Source organism: Enhydra lutris, unplaced genomic scaffold, assembly GCF_002288905.1.
Source record: "Enhydra lutris kenyoni isolate GAN:26980312 unplaced genomic scaffold, ASM228890v2 scaffoldscaffold19, whole genome shotgun sequence".
In the NCBI taxonomy this organism is placed as follows: domain Eukaryota; kingdom Metazoa; phylum Chordata; class Mammalia; order Carnivora; family Mustelidae; genus Enhydra; species Enhydra lutris.
The window spans coordinates 13,453,071-13,473,985 of NW_019154103.1; the positions used below are offsets into that span (position 1 = coordinate 13,453,071).

Genomic DNA, 20,915 nt, shown 5'->3' on the forward strand with positions numbered 1-20,915 from the left:
TCTCAGCCCTTTCCAAATAATATTCACTTAGTCTCTAGCAACCCCTTAAACTTACCTCATCTCTCACCCTAAAAGATGCCTCTTTCTTTGAATGGACACTACAACCTCAACAACATGTATATGTGTATGAAAACCACAAAGTAACATATTAGATTCTTGATATTTATAGATTTATCATTCCTGGCCTCCCCTCACCATTAGATACAGACTCCATAAAGATAAGGACCTTGTTATATTCATCAGATGCTCAAGAACTACCAAATAAATAAATAAATGAGAGCCAGTAACTCAATGGTCTACAATGTGTAATCGACAATGATGTTAGGTACGGTGGATATAGTGGGTGATGAGGCTAGTCCACAGAAGGCCAGCAAGCTCTTAAGTGAGTTTCAGAAGCACCTGATGTTTTTACGGTAAATGGTTTCCTTTGGTGACATTGTCAATCTCAGAATTCTCGAAAGCCCCTTCTATAGTTTTAGTGAAATTTAAGGGTCTAATACATAGTGCTTCTGTATGCAGGCAACACAGTGCAGAAGTATAAAAAGGATTTTGCCGCCAGAATCCTTCAGTTCAAGTCTCAGTTTTGACACTAACTAGCTATATGATCTTGGAAATAGAAGTATTTATATTTCCAAAACTGTAAGGCTTAAAGGATACACAAAGAACACAACACAATGCCAAACATAGTAGGTGCTTAATAATTATTTTTACTATCATAAAATTTCTAAGTGATCTCCAAAGCTGAGAATTTGGGCCTCTAACTTAAGATAAATACATTAATAAGAATGAAAGAATGACTAAAGAAGAATTCATTTGGGCTTAGAATTCAGTTTAGAAGAAATGTTTAGTGTTACTAGAAAGAAACTGGAGCTCTTGGAAGTTGCAGTATAAACATCTATAAATAAGAGTAAGTTAAGTACAGATTTTAACACTATTATTAGACAACTCTGTGCTGAGACTCAATCCCAGTAAAAACCAGCAGGAGTCAGGTACGTACATTTTAGCCCATTGCCAAGAAATCACTTACCTCTAGTGTCTGAATAACCAGTATAACCTCAAAGCAGAGTCTGCTTATTTTTGTTTTGAAAACATTAAATATTCCAAAACAAAGAATTATCCACCTCCAGCTTACACTCCAATTGTGAGAATTTTGTTTGCCTACATTTAAAAACAAACACAGAGTTTTTCTTAAGCCATACTTCAATTCTTCTCTTCAGGTTCAATTATCATATGTGGTAGAATCTTCAATGTAAAGAGACTGCTGCTTGAGCAGCACTTTATTGAAACAAATAATCTTTCCATATTTAAAGGGTCAAATCCTAGAGCATATCTGCAAATCTGTAAGAAATTTAAGTGAGTCTGCCACTCATAGGTATGCTGTGGTTGAAATTCAATGCCTATGAAGATAAGCTATAAAGAAATGACCTTCCCAAAGTCTGTTAACTGCTCCTATGAGAAAGGGAAAGTTACGAGAAAATGGAACTATCTCTAGGCTTAGTTTCATGCAGCGTGGATAACCAGAAGCAGAAGCTCTTCTGACGTAAGAATCAATAGTTTCAGAGGGAAAAGTCTCAGCCTTATCAGTGAACGATGACCATGTCCAAAGGGGACTTTTTAGCCCTTACCTAGCTTGTCTTCCGTCTTGCATGTAATGCTGTCGACCTCCTCAAATTCTTTCCTATTCCGTAACAATACTCTTAAGTTTACCTATTTCTCCAGACATTTCTTTTCAGTCACTTTAACGGATTCTTCTGTCCTAAGGGGCCAACCTCAGACCTCTTCTCTATTCTCAAATTATTTCAAGCAGGGTCAGAGAATCATCTGCCACAAAACGTCTTTTAGCCTTGTTAAAATTCAGATTCCTAGGCCTGCTTCCATACTCCTGAATTAAATGCTCTGGATATGGGAGGAAATAAATGGTTTCCTATAGTAGCAGTGTAAATCTCAGAATTCTCAAGAATTCAAAGGCCTCATTATAAGTCCTCTGTGAAATTCACAGGTCTTTTTTTTTTTTTTTAAGATTTTATTTACTTATTTGACAGAGAGAGATCACAAGTAGGCAGAGAGGCAGGCAAGCAGGCTCCCTGCTGAGCAGAGAGCCCAGTGTAGGGCTCCAATCCCGGGACCCTGGGATCATGACCTGAGCCAAAGGCAGAGGCTTAACCCTCTGAGCCACCCAGGCGCCCCCCACAGGACTATTTTATATAATGCTTCTATCCCGAGGCAACACAGTGTAGGAATAAGGGGAGAAGACTTTACAGCCAGAATGCTTGGGTTCAAGTCTCAGTTTTGGCACTTATTACCAATGTGACCTTGGAAATATAAATTCCACTCACCAAGATTGTGAGGTTCAAGAAATAATATATGTAAAGAAGCTATGTATGTAAAAGGCTTGATGCAAAGCTACATGTACTAAGTGCATTTTTGACAAGTTACCTGGTTGATTCTGATGCAGACCAAAGCTAGAGAACCATTGGGTGATATCACTCATTTCCAAGGTGCCAGATCCACTTGTAGGAGATTATTTAAAACTCTTCAGTGTGGGGTGGCTGGGTGGCTCAGTGGGCTAAAGGGATGGCTCAGTGGTTAAAGCCTCTGCCTTGGGCTCAGGTCATGATCCTAGGGTCCTGGGATTGAGCCCTGCATCGGGCTCTCTGCTCAGCAGGGAGCCTGCTTCCCCCTCTCTCTCCACCTGCCTCTCTGCCTAGTTGTGATCTCTGTCCGCCAAATAAATAAATAATAAAATCTTTTAAAAAAAATTAAACTCTTCAGTGACTTCCCATTGTACCCATTGTATACAATCCTGCATCATCTCACGTTTCTTTGCCTTTCCAGCTTCTTCTCTTGTTCTCCCTTCTGCTAAGAACTAGTCATACAGAAATTCCTACTGGTATTCTTTTTTGGCTCTCAGCTTTCCTACTGGCTCTTCACTGTTTCTAAAATAATTTATCTGTCCAGGCAATTTTGCCAGACTCACAATTTGTCCCATCTCAGCCTGGATTGGATGTCAGTTCCTTCTTGATCACCCAGGTTTGAGTTTGGTACTTCTATGAGATATCATGCACTTTAAGTTATTTGTTTCTATCCCCTAGAAGATATTTCCACTTCCATATCCTGGCATATATTAAGAAAGTGTACCAATGCAAGGTGCATTATTAATGCAAGGTGCATATTGATAAGGTGCATCAAAGCAAACTGATGGATGAATCAATGACTCACAGATTATGCTTCCAGATCAGATCTCTTCCTTAGGCCTTCATATTACATGGACATGTAAAAAACTAAATTCATTATCTTCCCTAGCAAAATATTTCCTCCCTCCCACCTAATTCTTCTTTTCAGTGAAACACATAAAAATTTGCCCAACTGCTAAAACTAGCCGGTTGAGGATTATCTAAGACTGCTCTATCTCCCTTATCCCCATATCCAATCTGTCATACTGCACATTAGCAATAGCCTGGCTCAGAGATTTTTCCAAAGTATGGTTACTGAGGTTTGATTTAAGAGGGTATTTTGAGTTCACATGTTTACCTTCCCTCTTTATTAAAAACCCATTGAAGAAACAGTAAAGAAGTACAAAAGGGAATAAATTGATAATAGGCCTAAGAACAGGAAGACCAGAGAGTTTGATGACTTGCTGTAAGACAGGAAGCACGTGGAAGCTATCATAATGGACAAATAGACTCCAAGGGAGCAGATACAAAGAATGGAAGTGGAGATGAGATTGATGGGTAGATGGGGAGCTGATGGCTTGAAGGCTACAGGTGCTGTTACCAACCTGGGCTGATCATAAAATTACATGAAGTTCTTATAAACTTAGAGAACCTCAAGACTATTCTCTGGGGACTTTGGTTCAGTGAGTCTAGCAATACGACTCAGAATTCTGCCTTTTTGATAAGGGTCTCAGGTGATTCTTGTGAAAAACAAGTTTAGGCAATACTGGAATACAGACACCTCTTTGTTCAGAAACCCCACTCCAACTGCCCCACCCCAGATATACAGGGCATTTGGGATTAGCATCTATTCCCCAAGCTTAAAATCAGATAATTTTTTTAAAAGATTTTATTTATTTATTTGACAGAGAGAGCGAGCACAAGCAGGAGGATCAGCAGGCAAAGGGAGAGGGAGAAGCAGGCTCCCCACTGAGCAAGAAGCCAGATGCCAGGCTTGATCCCAGGACCCTGGGATCATGACCTGAGCTGAAGGCAGAGCCTTACCTGACTGAGCCACTCAGGCACCCCCAAATCAGAAAATTTCTAAAGAAATTTTATAATTATCTGGGACATATAGCAGAGATAGCACCCCAAAATAAGGCTGCCCTCATTCTGGCATTTAGAATTGCCAAATAATGCCCTGCCTGAGCATCTTTAAAGTGAGTCCGCCAGTCTACATGCCCTAATCACATACAGAGAGCTCTGTAGTCCTCTCATTCAAGGAAGAGCCTTACTGTAGACCCAGATATAGTTAGCCATGTTAACAGCCTAGACTTTCACTCACACACATGAATAAAAACCTAAGCTCACCAAACATTTGAGGGAAAAAACAACAGCATGAAAGAGAAAGATAAAAATTGAGCAAGAAGAGCCTAAAAACCTAGCCTTCAAAACAATGTGGTAGATGCTGAGATGAACCAGACTCCCCTTCAGTTAGTTGCTGGCAGAGTTGCCAACAGAAAGCTCTAAGGTAACTGCATTGGCTGAGGACAGCCACCCAACCCACAATCATGGCCTGAATCCCATGACTTATCAACATGGAGACATAAAGTCCTGGCTCCCTCACCCCAACTTGGGGAAATTCTGTAGTGTTATCCCAGATTCAAAACTCCCTGAAACTCAGGGGCTCCTGGGTGGCTCAGTCAGCTAAGCATTCGACTCTTGATTTTGGCTCAGGTCACGATCCCAGGATTGTAAGATCAAGACCTGCGCTGGGCTCTGAGCTCCGTGCTTAGCTGGGAGTATGCTGGAGATTCTCTCCCTCTCCCTCTGCCCGCACCTCGTTCACGTTCTCTCTCTCTCCCTCTAAAATAAATAAATAAATCTTAAAAAAAGAAAAAAAAAACTCCCTGAAATTCAGGTGAGAGCTCCACAGAGATTGCATTGCAGCTCAGTTTCTCATACTGCCCAATCCTGTATCTTTCGCATTCTTCCCCCAGATGCTGATCCTAAGGATATGCCCTAATGAACCTTTTGCATGCTAATCTGAAACAAGAGATGATTTAGTAAAGGGAATTTTTTTATTTAAAAATAGTAGTTACTATCCTCAGGGAGATTTGAGATAATAATGCATGCATAAAACAAAAATACGCAGCTAGGAAAAGATGAGAAGGAAAATGAATAATTATGGAAATTTAAAATATGGTATTTGAAATAAGAACTTAATAGAAAATTAAAGGTTGAGAATGCATCACAATTTTATAGATAACAGATTTTAGAGATTTTCTAGAAAAGCTATTATCTTAGGAGGTTTAATATCAATATAACCAAATTTGAAAATGACTTTTTTTAAAAGAAAAGGGGAAACAAGAAGTAGAATATAATGTCCAGAGTTGGAGAAGGGTAGTCTTCAAACCAAAAGAACCACATCATGAGAAGCATAATTTTTTTTAAAGGCTTTCAACTAGACATACTTCATAAAATTTCTGTCACCAAGATTTTAAGATAATTTCTTGAAAACCTCCAGTGTGAAAGAAAAGGAGTTTAAAAGGAGTATAAAGGAAAGTGGAATCTCATTACTGATGCTAGAAGAAAATGACACAGTATCTTTAAAGTTTTGGAGTTAAATGATGTTGAATCTGTAATTTTATACCCAGCTGAATTATGGAGAGAGGGAGGGAGAAAAAAAAAAAAAATGCTTTCCTGCATACAAGTACCCAGAAAAGTTTTCTGATACCTTTATAAGGAAAAATACTTAAAGAAGTATTCCAACAACATTAAGAAAGAATGCAAAATGGGGAGGACATATTGTCCAAGAAATTGAGACTGTAAAATCAAGTGCAATGAAAAGAAATGTAGGGTGACAGTTATGTAGCAGTTGCAAGAAGGCATGAAGTTTACAGGACTATATGGATTCAGTGATCAGTGGGTGTTGGATAAGTTGAACAGAACGACAGTAGTAAGCCAAAGGTTTCAGTTCCTATATAACACCATTGTTCTTGGTGCACAACTAAGTGGGCAGTTAGCCCCTCCCTGTCTACAATGCCTAGGTAACACTGGAACCAAGGTAGTTTTCATCTTTCCTTGCCAAGAATCAGGTGTGAACTCTCCGTTCCTCCTAACTAACTGCAGGATATCTATTTCTAAGCTCTACAAATAATGCCTATGAAGCATTCTTCAATAGGCTGTGATGAGAAAGTATCCCCTCCCAAAGGCAACTTTTCCAATTGTCAATATATGCTAGAGGATGTGGGTCTGTCACACTCACTTTGGTATTCTGGTATCTATTCTGTTTGGCTCTCCACTGACACTATGGCAGGAAAAGTCCCTGTATTAGTAACAAATTACCACAAACTTAGAGATTTAAAAAAATGTATTCTCTTGCAGTTGTGGAGGTCAGAAGTCTAAAATCAAGGTGTTGGCAGGAATGTTTTCCTTCTGGTGGCTTTAGAGAATTCATCTTATCTTTTACAGCTATTCCAGGTGACCCAGATTTCTTAACTCATGCTCCTTTCCTTGCAATACCCCAATTTCTTGCTTCCACTGTCACGTCTCCTACCACTAATTCTGATCCTCCTGCTGCTCTCTTAAAAGACGCCTGTAATGGCATCAGACAGATCCAGGTAATTTCAAAATCATTAACTTAATCTTACCTGCAAAGTCCTTTTTACAACACAGAGTAACATTCACAGGTTGGATCACAGGGATTTGAAACACAAACATCTTTGGGGGGCCACTATTGGAACTACTACAATCTCATTTGAATATCCTAGCATTCAAGAGTTGGTGTTGTTGTTAAAATGTTTAATGTGTTGTTATTAATCTGTAACTGAATTTTATTGATGCTGCTCCATTAAATGGCTCGATCTACTAAATTATTCCTTCTTACTACTATTGCCTGAAGTTCAGTCTCAAATCATTTTTCCTGCCTGGACTACATTAATGATGAACTGTTTGGTTGTCCTGTCTTCTAGTCCATCTCCCTCCCTTTCCCATGGTTATTGGAGTTTACCAAAAAGCAATCTAATCTATATTCCCTGATGTAAAATAAAATGTATCCCCATGGCCTTCAGAATAAATACTAAACCCGTACATTCCCCAGATACATTCTCACATGCTGTTACATAAACTTCACATCCTTGCCTGAATGGGCCACATTCCATCAATTCTCCTCCTGCACTCTTCCCTCAGCTTGGAGGACTATGTCCTTCCTTTACCTAACTTACTTCTGTGTGTCCCTCAAGACTCAATTCACCCCTCTTAACTTCTCCTATGCCTTACCTGACCACATTCCTATGCCCTTCACTTCTCTTTACAGACTCTTCAGGACGCTGAAAAATCTTCAGTTGCAGCATTCATGACTCTGTATGACAAGTGTTGGTTTACTTGTCTGTCATTGTCAATTGCCTGTGAATTTCTTGAGGGCGTTGACAATGTCATCTATTTCTATGTCTTGGCAGAGGTACTGGCACATATTTATCCCTCAAAAGAGTATTTTTTGGATGAACGAATAAACTATGACATGCTTTGGCCAGTTGCCTTTTTATATGTTTATCACTATCCACTCTTTTTATCAAGTGTTTCCCAGATACTATGTAGACACACGTGTGCGCGTGCATACACATACGTACACACAAATCAGCACTTCTCACTATCTGTTCTTAACGCTGACTTGACAGAAATCAATTAGCAAACTAATGTTCAATGCTGCATAAACAAGTACACAGTATACACGTAAGTAAAAAAAGACTGAAGTCTTATCAAGGAGTCAGTGCACAAAATCAAAGAAACGAGATGGGAGGAAAAAGTTTTCCCAAGGTTTCTTCAAATTGACTTCTTTAAATCACAAGAAAGCTAACCTGATCATCATCATGTCTCACGTTTGTACAGCATGTCCTAGTTTTCATAAGTTTTAAAATCATCTCTTCATTTGATCTTCATGACTGTGTGAGACAAACAGGCTTGGTAGGTGTTGCTTCAATTTTAGAAATGTGAAAATAGACGTTTAAGGGGGGTTGAGTTCTTGAAAGGAATTCACAAAAGTTAAATGCTATAGAATGAAAAGTAGAACAGTGAACTGACAGAGGAGTTTGTAAAAATACTGATGACCAATCCTCACCCCAAACCAACTAACTGAATTCAACTCTCAGGGGGAGGAAGGGATGTCCCTAGTAGCGTCTGTAGGTACTAACATCTTACTGGATGTTCCTAATGAGCAGCCAGAGTTGAAAAAGCACTAGATTAGAACTCAGGTGTTCTGACTTTAGTTCAATGGATTTTAAACTACATAATGCCAATTCAAAACAGGTGGTCTATATTATATCGCCCTATTGGCATTAGGTTATTTTTGTTATATTATCTTGGGGAGGGGCAGTGGGAATGAAGGTTTGTATTAGGTTTCACTGATCTAATTAATATTTTCTGATTTTTTTCTGATTTTTTTTTAAAAAGGGTAGGACTGCCTACATTTAAATAGCATTCAAAACTGAGGTTCTAAGTATGTATTTTCCTGGCACCTTGAGAATTAATAAGGCTTACTATGGACAAGACGAGAAGCGGAAGGATAGGGAAGCAGGCATGCTACATGGCAACAAATGTGTTCCATGTCTCTTATATAACGTAACTGCATGATTCCTTATGAAATCCAATCCAAATGCTGTCACTCAATCATCTGAAGAAAGTTCTAAACTCTCGTTTATTCTCTATTTTTTCATTTGCACAGGTACATACTGACAGTAGCTTAGTTGATCACTTAAAATATTTGATCCTAGAAACTGAATGATAAATGTATCCTCATGTCACTGTCACAGAAGGCTGACTGGTAGGAAATGCACAACTCAAAAGGACATTCTGAGGGATAAACAACTGTTACACAGCTCTTGGAAATACAAATAGCTCTCATAAAAAATGTTACCATGCACACGCTTTCTGCCAAGGTAAACTGTAATTTACACTTTTACCGTAGGCATAATTGTTAGTTTATCTTTTTTGCTGTTCACACCCATCTATTCCTCCCTTGGGCCTCAAAGCCACAAGAATTTTCACAAAAATAATCTTTAAAACATATATTTACCCTCTTACTGACCCCTTAAACTAGCTCTTTATTACTCCAGGGCATTTTAAATTGTTCTAAATTTGTTTTGGAGGCTCTGGGTGTATTCTCTTCTCTGTAGGTATTCATAACCCCCATTAACTTTTGTGTGAATCGGATACATACATATCAAAATAAAACCGGGCCCTCATATGTTTAAATCATGACTAAAATCTATTTATAATAAAATAAAAACTAAGAACTAAAATAAGGAAGAAAACGTATGAAAAAAATGAGACCATGTTGTGCTTAATTAAAGAAGTTTACATTTATGGGTAACAAATAGCATAGCACCCCCTGGCACTATTTCCAATATGTCCTTGATCTCAGGTTATTTACTGTAAAGTGTCCACATTATAAAATGAAATGTGTGTAAGTAACTGTCTCACAAACTATGCTTGGCCCCCTGTGTCTTGGCTGTGTTGTAAACACAGAAGAGAAAAGGCAACATTTTGGCCAATATTAAGTCACCTGTGGGTAGAATTTGATCTTACTTATTGTCAGATTTTTAAATTATGTCATAAACACTCGCCAAATTTGCATATATACATGTATGCCCATGAAAATTGGGTAATGGAGTTCCAAACAGTCCAATTTTTCCTTATAAACCCAGATCTATATAGTGCATACCCTCTCTATGAACATTACTAGGAGGCAAATACAAATTTTACATACATATTTTGGTGCTCCTTTGAAATGTTTGCTTTGAAATACAGATATATCATACATGCAAATAAATACGCTAATTCATCCATGCATTTAATGATATGAAGTCAACTCTAAACCCCACAGCAGTAAGAAGTGCAATATTAAAATTCATTCCCATTTTACAAATAAACATCATGCATTTCTCAGATAAAATGTGAGAAAATATGAACCTAGGTGAGTTTCAAACATAGTTTAAAATAAATGGATCTTTACTGAAACATACGGTCATTCTCAGGAGATGTGGTAACATATCTCTTCAACTGCACTAAGATAGTATCTAGTCATTTGCTAAGTAAGTAATACTTTATTAAGTAAGACCCTTATGAAAGGAAAGCATCAAATGCAGCTTTCAGAAGCATCCAAGGAGCATCTAGGAAGTCAATACATTGGGTATTTCTTTCCTTTATACACAAAATTACAATGAAACTAGATTTGAAATAAAATTATAAAATTAACAGACATACAGATGTTTCCAAAATATGTGATTTTAAACAGTATTTTTTTTTTTTTACTCATAAGCCTATATGAATGGTACAGAAGTAGGCTATTTGAAAATCCTAAAAATCTTCACCTTTTCTTCATTCTCTTGGATTTCTGTGTTGGGAAAACTGGACATCTACATGCATAATAATAAAATTAGACTCTTTCCTTGTACTAGATACAAAAAGCAACTCAAAATGAATTAAAATCTTAAGTGTAAGACCTGAGACTAAAAATCCTAGAAGAAAACACAGGGGAAAGCTTCAGGATATTAATCATGGCAGTGATTTCATGGCTATAATGCCAAAAGCACAAGTGATAAAAGCAAAAACAGACAAGTAGGCCTACAACAAGCATAATATTTTTTAATAATTTTTTTCAAGCATAATATTTTTAAAAGATTTATTTATTGGGGCACCTGGGTGGCTCAGTCAAGTAAAGTGGCTGCCTTCAGCTTCAGTCATGGTCTCAGGGTCCTGGGATTGAGCCCCATGTCCCGGGGGGGGGGGGGGGGGTCCCTGCTCAGCAGGGAGTCTGCTTCTCCCTCCCTCTGCCCCTCTTCCCCACTTGAGCACTCTCTCACTCTCTCTCTCGCTCTCAAATAAATAAATAAAAATCTTTTTAAAAAGACTGATTTATCGGGCGCCTGGGTGGCTCAGTGGGTTAAGCCTCTGCCTTCGGCTCAGGTCATGATCTCAAGGTCCTGGGATCAAGCCCTGCATCGCATTGGGATCTCTGCTCAGCGGGGAGCCTGCTTCCCCCTCTCTCTCTGTCTACCTTTATGCCTACTTGTGATCTCTGTCTGTCAAAGTCTTTAAAAAAAAAAAAAAAGACTGATTTATTTATTTGAAGGGGAGGTAGAGGGAGGGGGACAGAGAAACCCAAGCACACTCTGCAATAAGTGCAGAACCCAATGTGGGGCTTGATCTCATGACCCTGAGGTCATGACCCAAGCCGAAACCAAGAGTCAGATGCTTAACTGGCTGTACCACTGAGGTGCCCCATCAAGCATAATTTTTAAATTTAGCTCAAGCTAGAGGGCTACTTGGAAAAGCTACCCAACCAGCAAATGATAGACTAGGGCTGATCAGGTCTTCACATATCGCAGCTGAAACATCCATGACAAAGTAAGAATCACCACCCCCATATTTATTTCCTAGGGCTGCCATAACCAATTACCACAAACCTGATAGCTTCAAGCAACAGAAATATTTATTTTCTCACAATTCTGGAGGCAGAGTCTGAAATCAAGATGTCCATAAGGCTGTGCTTCCTCTATAGGTTCCAGGAGCGGATCTGTTGCTCGTCCTTTCCTTCTGATGACTGTCAGCATTTCTTGGTTTGTAGTTTCTCACTCCAATCGCGGCTTCATCTTCTTGTGGCCCTCTCCTTTGGGGTTTTTCTCTTTTGTTTCTTTCAAGGACACATCATTGGATTTAGAGCCCTCTGGAATAATCTCAACATGACCTCATCTCAAGATCCTTAAATACATTTACAAGGCCCTTTTTTCCAAATAAGGTTACATTTACATGTTCCAAGGGTTATGTCTTAGACATATATTTTTTTATTTTTTAAAGATTTTATTTATTTATTTGACAGAGAGAGAGATCATGAGTAGGCAGAGAGGCAGGCAGAGAGAGAGGAGGAAGCAGGCTCCCTGCTGAGCAGAGAGCCCGATGCGGGGCTCGATCCCAGGACCCTGGCATCATGACCTGAGCTGAAGGCAGAGGCTTTAACCCACTGAGCCACCCAGGCACCCCTTAGACATATCTTTATGAGATCTAGAGTTAACCTCATTGCACTCTCTTTCTCAAAACATTTCCACGATTTCCATTTGCTTTTAGGATTAAGATAAAGTTTATAAATGGCCTAAAAATTCCTGAGTGGTTTGGCCCATTACTCATCTTATGCTTCCTCTCTCCTTTACTATCTGAATACCTGCAATGCTGGCCTTCTTTCAGTTTCTCCAGCTCCTCTCATCTGGGATGACTGTAAATGTTTTTTTCTTCTCTCAATAGAAAGCTCCCTCATACTCCAACCTACACAAACCAACAGAGCCATTTTTTTACCCATACCTCACCCACAGACAAATTGCTTTATTATACTGAGTATAGGGTTAATTTCCATAAAAGAACATACTTTGTAATTATACTTTCATTAGTATGCCCAGGTGATTAATGTCTATCTTCTCCTCTTGTCTGAAACTTCATAAAAGCATAGATAATACCTATTTATTTAGTTTGTATTTTTTTTCCACTTACTGATGTGTTTTAGGGATGGGCCCAACACACACTAGGAAGACAACAAGTTTGTTGAATGAATTAAAGAGAGAACAGATGAGTGACTCAATGAATATGTTTAGATATAATCCTTCTGACCCTTTGGGGTCATTCTAATAAAATGGATTAATTAGTACTGATGCAATACTGCTCTAAGTTTCTATAAAGAAACAGTAAGATTACAATACACTGGACTGATACAGTAACTACCACTACGTGGAGAATCGAGTCTTCAACTCGAGGGGAAAAAAAAAACCACACTCGTATCGATCAAATTTACAAATAACTGTCCTAACTTCGTTTCTTAGTGTAGGCACAGGCCACTAGGCAAGTCTGTCACTAATCTGTCTCTGTGAGGTCCCACTCTCTTGTAATCCACTATGAGAGAGCAAGCCGTTTCCTACACTGTATAAACAGTAACAGACTTCATATAAAATATAGTTCTCAGCTTTTGTATTTCTGTGGGAACTCCATTCTAACAACGGTGTTAGCTGAGAGAAGACAGGCTCACGTTAAATCCAAAGGCATGCAATATCCATGCTATAGCAGGGGCACCTTTTATTTTATGACTTAAATAAAAACATTTCTAAAATCACATATTCTATGATAACAAGATTCAAAAAGAGCCTAGGGTTATTGGAACACATGAAATTCAAGCTTGAAAAGAATTTAGTTGGTTTAAAATTATTTGAAGATCATATGAAAGTAAGGAATTTCCTTTCAGCTTCAGTTTAATACCTACTATCACTATGGGGATACACGTAGCTAACAAAAAAATCTTTCTACTACATGATTCATATTCCTACATAGAAAGTTGCCTAAACTCTATGTTCACTGAATGAAAGACTATGACTAAAGGATATTTAGTTATTCATTAGTTCAAATGTAACAAAAATCCGACAGAATTTTCAAAGTTAAAATAAACTAAAGCTGCATGTATTATAGCCCCTCTTGATATGAGGAAATAAATCTACTAGTATAATATATATAATTACTTTTGCATCCTGAAAATTATTAGAATGATTTATCTAGTCACTATGTGTATGCTACCAGTTATCCGATATATTTAATTCTGAATACTCTTAAAATGAAAGTCATTTAAAATGCTAAAATCAAAGAAGTAATCAGTGAAAGTTATTTTCAGTTAAAAATACACTGGAACTTGAAATTTATTTAAAGACTAGAGGAAATTCTACAAACATACACAAATACTTTAAGTGATGCATTATGTTCCACTATATTGTCAGACCTTATGGATTTAAAGAATGTTACAGCAACTTTAATACAAATTTTTACATCTAGTTCATTTTACTGATCACTAAAATAACACTCTAAGAATTAATTTTGAAAACTAAAATATTTTCAAATCTAAGTAATACAATAAATAAGGAGATAATCCAATATAGAGCACATTAAGTATAAACTTAATGTAATTTAAGTAACTCATTCAAAACTTTATTTCCTTTGCATTTTAATGTAAAGAATATTAATATTTCCTTGCTAAAAATTCTATTTGTAAATGGAGCCCATGAGAGGAATCAGGAATTTATATCTTACTTCTGACCCCATTGATTAAAATGCCCTTTAAAATGTTGGTGTTTACTTCTTGACACTGCCTCAGGGAATTTCTGAACTCAGTTCCTCAATCAACAATTCTCACTTATATGTGCAACAGGCTCTTAGAAAACTATTAACTGCCTCTGAATATTGACTTTACTTTGTCAGTGGATACCAAGAAACTATTTCTGCACCAAACTTTTAATCTGCACTTGCATTAATCTAGTCTTAATATCAAGTCCATTTCATAAGAAGGAAATTAATTCATCATTGAATCCAAGCCTTTACATAATTTTGTTACTTTCTAAAAGCAGGACAGCGTAAAGATTAATAAAGCTTAATTAATAAAACTAATTAATAAAGTAAAATTAATTAATAAAAGCTTAATTCTGTCAAGCCGTATTGTTAACTTAGTTTTCATACAATGATTCCACCAACTTGAGAACCATGAGGAAGTCTCCAAGATATTAGCTATTATTAATAAATACATATTTTCGGGGCACCTGGGTGGCTCAGTGGGTTAAAGCTTCTGCTTTTGGCTCAGGTCATGATCCCAGGGTCCTGGGATGGAGCCCCACATCGGGCTCTCTGCTTAGCAAGGAGCCTGCTTCCCTTCTTCTCTCTGCCTGCCTCTCTGCCTACTTGTGATCTCTGTCAAATAAATAAATAAAATCTTTAAAATAAATAAATAAATAAATAAATAAATAAATAAATATTTTCAAGTCAGTAACTTAAAGCACTAGAGGTACTCCACATCAAAACATCCTAAAATAAAGCCAAATGATTTCTCAATTAAATTATATTCCCAGATGTGTATAAATGAGAGTCAAATTAAACTAGAAATACAAAAATGCTAACAGTGACACAAACTATGAAAGGAATATTCAGTATCTTTGTCTCCTAATCTGGCTCTTCTCCTCCCAGCTTCTAACCACAAGTATAGTTCAAAATTCACTGATCTATCTTTTCCAGAACTCACCAGTCACAAAGCTTTAACTAACTCTTTTCTGCATATGACTCCAGAGTTTAGAACTTCAACCCTCAGCTCATGTCTTTATTCCAGTAAATTTTCTGTCTGCCTAACGGGCATTTTCATCATTCCAAATATAGACTGGTTTCTCCATATAACTTCTCTTCTAATGAATGGTACCACAATTTTTCTAATCATCCAAGCTCAAATTCTCCATATGTAACTTCTCTCCTTTCCTCACACCCCCTATATATTCGGCCCTCCAAATGCTTTGTTTGAATTGGTGGCCCCCATAAACCAAGTGTTCATGAGTTGCTCAGTATTCATTGCATCCCACACTGATTTTGGCACTGGGATATTAACAGGTGGAAAGTAAGCAAGGACTGAAGTACTTGCATATTGGGGGTTATTACTCTTGAAATGCTCTCTGTTGGAACCTTGAGGTACCTTGCAAAGAGGTTCAGCTACTCTCCTGGGGAGACCTTATAGAGAGAGATGTCCATTTGTTCTGGCCATTTAGATGAGGTGCCAGGTGCTTCAGAAGGTAGGAAGCCATCTTGCAATTCTAATACCAGCAGATACCAGGTGAAGCAGAAGACAACTGGGCTCAGCCCAGATGGTACAATTAAGGCAAGTTATTATTTTAGCCACTACATTTTGGGATACTTCTTGCGCAGCAATAGATTAAAGGAAGTATTTTTATAAAGCCATCCTCAAAAACACCAGTTCCATAGGGATCTCTATTCCCACTGAATGTTTACTGCACCTCCTGTACTGTTTTCTTGTTTCATCGTATCATGTGTCATCTTGAACTATGGAACTTCTTTATGTTTATATTATATGTTCTCTTCTCCAGCATGACTCTAAGTATCTTCCTTTCTAAATCTAGAACATCATGGACCCAATAATTACCCACTGAAAGAGGAGAGAGAACAGAGAAGAACAGAGGGAGGAAAAAAGAGAAGGGGACTAAAGGCAAAAAAGAAAGAAACAAGTGAAGTCAAATTGAACAAAACTGAACAGGAGGCCAAAGGCAAAGGACAGGGAAGAAATGTATTGACATTTTTGCACACTGAGCAAAGACAAAAGAAAAATTCTGCATAGATAACTATGACTATGAAATATAGGTCAAGGTAAATGCTTGGAACATTTTCTATTTTGCTTATAAGATGATGGGCAATAAAACAGAAATAACTGTCTTATAGAAACCTGGTTATTATGTGCTGACATTACTCCTTTTTCAGCACACGCTTTTATAAGTGAAGAGAATGCCATCAATGTAAGCACTATCAATATATTTCCACATATATTTCTCACATGCACTGGATTAAAGGAGACTGAGTTTGTGTTGAAGAGAAGTTACCAACAAAGTCTCACATTAGGGATGTGGTGAGTGATTATAATTGATGACAGTTTTAGCACTGTAGTAATGAGAACAAGGTAGATTTTTACCATTTCCCACTCCTATCTTTATCACTAAAATAGATCCAGGGTATGCCATTTTCTCTTCTTATTAGTCTTTGTCATAAGAATATGGCATCGGAATGTTAATGCCTGAAAGAACCCAAGGAAAACAAAGTTTTATAGCTTCTAGTCTCTAGTGTGTGGTAGGGCTGCTAAGAAAAAAAATTCAAGTACTTCAGAAATTTAGTCAAAATTGTTGCAAGATTTTTTTAAAAAACTTTTTTTAGAACAAGTGTCATTTATAGGAAGAACTAAATTATGAACATTAAATTATAATTTTTAGTAAATAGTCTTGAATCTCTTCTTTGTTTTGTAAGAAAGTTTCTTTAACAGTAATGAGCCAGAGAAACCTCACTTACAATGCTGTCATATGTCTCTGTTTTAAACAAAAAGGGAAAGTGGTTGGATCATATTTATGGCAGGTCTAAATTAGAATGAAAATAAATTTTGGCCAAGTCAGCTTGTATAGAAAGCATCTTGGTTACTCAGATTAATTAAGCTGAAACAGAGTAGAAGATGTAAGTTCCTTCTGTTCCCATGGGGTTCCTCTGTTTATCTGCCAAATTCATGAAGTCTTTACAACTTTCCTACTGAAGTAACATTTTAAAAAATTTAGTGGCACAGAGAGGCCTGTTAGGGCAATTCCAAGAGCACTGATTTAGAGCCAAAAGAGTCCAAATAATTTTTCTATTCACTCCCTCCTCTGTGGTCATCAGAAGGCCAGTTAACTTTTCTGAGCCTCAGTTTCCTTAACTACAAAAGTGGGCATGACCATGGGTAATGGGAATATGGATATTACAATAAATAATGTGAGAAATGCTCTGTGAACTCTACCGCACTGATTTTCAGAAGGTGGTTCCTGGACCAGCAGCAACAACATTCTTTGGGAACTTACTAGAAATGACAATTCTTGGGTCTCATCCCATATCTGCTGAACCAAAAATGCTGAAGTGGGGGCCCAGCAACTTCGGTTGCAACAAACCCCTCAGAAGATTCTGATGGTACTGATGTCTAAGAAGCACTTCCACTCACCAGTTTAGGCAAGAGTCTTAATGACCTAAGTCAGTGCATTGTTTTCCTTACCTGTAAATTGTGCCTACCTTATAGAATTGATGTGAAAATTTACTAAGTTAATATTTGTAAAGTGTTAAGAACAGTGCTGGGCAAGTGGCAAACATAAGAGTTAGCCATTATCCCATACTCTATTCACTGCTCTAGGCTCTGGGACCAAAGTAAACAAGATAGACAGAGTTCCTGTTCTCATGGGAAAGATAGAGGATATGAGCAAACGAATAGGCAATGTCATTTCAAAAAGTGCTAAGAACACGGGACATGGGGAGATGGAGAGGAGAAGGGAGTTGAGGGAAATCGTAGGGGGAGATGAACCATGAGAGACTATGGACACTGAAAAACAACCTGAGGGTTTTGAAGGGGCGGGGAGTGGGAGGTTGGGGGAGCCAGGTGGTGGGTATTACGGAGGGCACGCATTACATGGAGCACTGGGTGTGGTGCAAAAACAATGAATTCTGTTACGCTGAAAAGAAATTAAAAAAAAAAAGTGCTAAGAAATGCTATAGATTTTGTGATAGTAAAGACTGAATTGGAAGGGGGGTTAAGGGAGGTTCTTTTAGTTAGGCTGAGAAGGAAAACTCTAAGGAGATGACATCTGAGCTGAGACCTAAATGAAGACAAAGAGGCAGCCACATGGGAATTTGGGGAAAGAGCATCCAGGAGGCCACAGAAATGTAAAGGCTGTGGGGCATAAATGTGTTGCCTTGTGAAAGGAACAGAAAAAAGGATGGCATATGGAACAATAATGGGACAGAAAGTGGAGCGTGACATGGTCCAAAAGGTAGACAACAGTTATGGTATATGAGGCCTTGTTGAGCATTTAAAGAATCTGGGTTTCACACTCAGTGCTATTGGAAACCTTCTGGCATGTTTTAAGCAACGGAGTGGCGTGATCTGATTTTTAAAGACAATTTTAGCTGCTCTGTTGAAAATGGACTATGGAGCAGGCATAAGTGGAAGCATCAGGAGAAGTCAGGAGGCTCCTGCAGTAATATTGAGAAGAGCTGATGGAGGCTAGACCGAGTTGCAGTGGTAGAAGTGGGGAGAGGTGATCAGAATAGAGATCCATCCACTTTTGAGGCAGACTCAACAGGATTTGCCAACAAACTGGATATGGTCAGGGGAGGAAAAGAGGAAACATGCATGAGTCTAATTACTAAATCTATTAGGCCTGGTTTACAAGGACCTTTCAAATATCTAAAAATTTAGTCCTGAGTCAAAGAAGAAGTACTACAAAGAGCATTTTAGCTCAATTCTGCTACTAATTATTTGTGTGATCCTGAACATGTCTGGGTTCCTCAGCATCTCAGGTCACAGTCTTTGAGGCAGGATTTCAGAACATCTCTAACTCTGGGTAAGTAAAATGAAGTTCACTCTTCCTGCAGTCCCTAACAACATATTACAAGTCAAATCCACTGGCTGCTTCCCCAGCTCATGACTTCCACATAGAATATGATGTGTTGAACCCTTGACACTCTCTCTTCTCTTCAGCCTTCACAGATTCATTTTCCTTCTTTTACCTGGATTGTGCCTTCTCTTTTTCTAACCAGATTTTATCTTTTCTCTTCCCAATCCCAGTATGTGATTTTATAGGTTTCCCTTTCCAGCCTCTTTCTCATCTTACATCCATAGCTTTAACTACCCTTAAAGGTTAATGATTTCCCCAATCTACTGACCCAGGTCTATGCATCGATAGACTTACTGGGTATTCACATCCAGGAGTTTCACAGTCACTTCAACTCAATCATGTGTCTTCCTCCTGTTTTACCTACTTTGGTAAATAGAATCAAGAATCATTCAGTGACTAAAATTATAATAGTAATAACAAATTGTTCAAAATAAAATGGCAAACTTCCACTTTGAATCCTCTAGAGTCTTCCCCACAGTTAATATGTCACTGTCACTTCCTCTGCATTCTCACTGCTTTCGCCTTAGTTCAGACTGTTATCATCTCTCACCTGGACTATTTCATCAGCCTTTTACCTTCTCGGTCCACCTCCACATTACAGTCACAGTAATATTTCTAAAATACAATTCATCTGATTGTCTCACTCTCCTGCTTATAATCCTTCAGTGGCCTACACACTATGAGGTCAAACTCCTTAGAAAGGCTTTAAGAGTCTTTCATGATCTGGCCCTGTGTTAATCCATTTAGCTGCTGTATCAAAACACCACACACTAGGGAGAGTTAAAAACAGACATTGCTCACAGTTCTGGGGGCTGGATGTCTGATATCAGAGGTTCAGCATGATTGGTGGGGGCCTTTTCCAGGCCGCACACTTCTTGTGTCCCCACACGACAGAAGGGGTACGGAACTCTGTGGGGACTCTTTTATAAGAGCACTAATCCCAAACAAGAGTGTTCTACCCTCGTGACCTAATTACTTACCAAAAGCCCCACCTCCTAATATCATCTCCTTGGGGATTAGGACTTCAGTATATAAATTTGGGGACTTGTGATGGTTAATATTATGTGTTAACTTGACAAGGTAAGAGATGCCCACATAGCTAGTAAAACATTATTTCTGGATGTATCTGTAAAGGCATTTCTGAAAAAGATAACCATCTGAACTGGTGAACTGAGTAAAGCAGATGGATGTAGGTGGGCACAGTCAATCTGGAGGGTCCAGATAGAACAAAAAGGTGGAGGAGGGGCTAATTTGCTCTCTCTGCTTGAGCTAAGACATCCATCTTCTGCCTTCAGATGTTGGCATTCCTGGCTTTCAGACTTTGGGACTCAAATCAGGACATACACCACCAGATATTAAATCTACTGGTGCCATGATCTTTGACTTCCCAGTCTCCAGAACCCTGAAAAATGTCTGTTGCATATAAACTACCCAGCTTGTGACATCTTTGTATAGTAGACTAAAGCACTAAGACATAAAATTGATACCAAGTATGGGGTGCTGTTGTACTGAATACCAAAAATGTGAAAGCAGTTTTGGAAGTGGGTAACAGGTAGAGGGACATGTTCTGCAGTGCATGCTAGAAAAAAAACCTACATTGCTGTGAAAAAACTGCTAACAGCAAATCTGGTGAAGGTCTTAGGAGAAGAGGACATTGAGAATAGCCTCAATCTTCTTAGGGCATATCTAAATGGTTATAAACAGAATGTTGGTAGAAATATGGACAGTAAAAGCC

At 38.2% G+C, this 20,915-nt stretch overlaps 1 pseudogene; it reads left to right on the plus strand.

Moving 5' to 3' along the window:
• The first annotated feature begins 315 nt into the window (after nucleotides 1–315).
• Nucleotides 316–20,915, plus strand: part of LOC111148249 — a 60,458-nt pseudogene continuing 39,858 nt past the window's right edge.